We start from the raw sequence: 2,183 nt of genomic DNA, 5'->3' as shown, positions 1-2,183 counted from the left end.
GCCAGGCTGGTCTCGAACTCCTGACCTCAAGTGATCCGCCCACCTCAGCCTCCCAAAGTTCTGAGATTACGGGCATGAGCTGCCACATCCGGCCGGCAAAACATTTCTTAATGTTTGCTTCCCTACATATCTGAGAGACATTCTCTAAGGAGAAATGTAAATCCTGAGAGAAACACAGTATCAAAATGCTGAAAATGGGGACTATATAACTTCACTGGTTTTACAGAATCAGGCCACCATAGTCAAACATTTTTTCAGCAATTATCTCATATAGATATATCCAGCTTATCATGTGTATATAATACTCCAGAGTTGTATATTAGAATAAGATAATAAAAATTTATTTGTACTGAGTAAAATTTCACATCAAATACAAGTCATAATAAGAAGTCAACAAAATAACTCAGATCTATAGGGAAACAGGTGGCAACAATAGAACTGCATGGAACCTGGTAGTCCGGTGCTGAGAATAAGCTGGAATCAATGGAGTGACTATAGACAAGTGAAAAGAGTTGTTCCTTGCAAGTGCACAGAAAAGTTTTCATCACATTTACCATTCTTGGAGCATTGGATATTTTAAATGATTTTCTAGCTCCTATAATTTATTTGCCCCAGAATTCCTGTAATGTAAGTAAATATTAGTATCTCAGAAAAAGGAACTCAGAAAGTTTCAATCAAGCAGAAAGTCTAATGCTGAATAAGAACTCCAAATCTTCTGACCATTTCAACACAGTGCCACTCTATTTTGAAATGATGGTTGTTTGACAACTTGTACTTATATTTATTTTCAGAAGGAGGACAACTTGGTTTTTTTTTTTTTTCCTAAGAATACTTTCAGGTAAAGGGCCAGATGGGATTAAAATGGGGGAACAGAGCCAGAAACAGGAAATTAGGTGTCAGCAGAACAAAGGACAAGTAGAGAAAAGTTTAGGAAGTTACTCTGTGCTTCCACTGAGAATCTACACATTGGGGCTTTATCACAACTGAGTCTTTTGAGATTCATCTGTCACTAGACAGTACTAAGCACACTGTCTTTAAAGAAAATCTTTGTTCTAATTCCCTCCTGACAGGAAAAAGCTTCTGGGTTCACTCAACCCTAGCTTTATCCTTTACAAAGGAAAACTATAGAGAGAAGGGTTTGACTCCCACGGGCTTCAGCAACTCTTCTTATTTAACTAGCTCTGTCTAACCAGACAACTGCTTAAAACTCCCCCCATTCACTTGCTACAGCCCTCACACAACAAAAAAAGCCCGCTTTAGATGCTTTTATTTTCTTTCCTCTGGGGTTCCTCAAAGTCTAGGTGTCCCAGAGAGGAATCCTTTGTAACTAGGTCGCCTAAGTGATTGATAAAGGGGCCGGAACATTCCAAAGATAGAGTGGCTATTACTTGCTTCCCTCAATCCTACAATAGTGGAGAATACCTGACCCAGATTCAAATAATCAGAAGAAGATAAGACTTTCGATCCAATAATAAGACCAAAAAAAAACCACAGTAATTCCCATATTAAGCGTTATTGTTAAGAGCCTCTAACACACGTTATGTATGAAAGATTGCAAACAGGAGCTTTGGCTTCAAAGGAGGATTGCGTCCACCTTACTTTAGAAAAAAAATGAGCATTCATTTAATTTTAAGAAGCTCTAGAAAAGTATATTTACTCTTACAACTCAAAAGCCCCATCAACTTTTTACAGTACCCTACAGTTGAGTCTTCTAATATTTATCTCCAATCTCGTGTTTATGCTCCAGATGATAATTCCACATACATTGTAAAACTGCAGAAATTTTCCCAAGGAATATTCCCAAGCTTGGAATTAAAATGATCACTTCTCATTCTAATGACCATACTCTTCCCATCTCATATGTATCAGACAGGATCCTTGGTCGCAGGTAGCAGAAAGTGATTCCGGCTAATTTAAATAGAAAAATATTTACTGGAAAGATAATGGGGCACACAGAATCTACAGCAGGCTGGACAATCAGACTTAGGAAATAGATGGAAAGAATGAGAACTTGGTAGCAAAAGAAGTAAGAACAACAACTGCTTTTTAGCAGAGATACCCTGCTGAGCTGTCACTTCGGCAGTCATGGAACACTGATGCTGCTGGGTGCTGCACCCTCACTGGACACCTTGAGAGCTATAAACACATTTTAAATCTGTCTCTCTGTCTCTGTCTCTGTCTCT

Source organism: Mandrillus leucophaeus, unplaced genomic scaffold (assembly GCF_000951045.1).
Source record: "Mandrillus leucophaeus isolate KB7577 unplaced genomic scaffold, Mleu.le_1.0 Scaffold56, whole genome shotgun sequence".
In the NCBI taxonomy this organism is placed as follows: Eukaryota; Metazoa; Chordata; class Mammalia; order Primates; family Cercopithecidae; genus Mandrillus; species Mandrillus leucophaeus.
Note: the sequence above shows the minus strand (reverse complement) of the source record.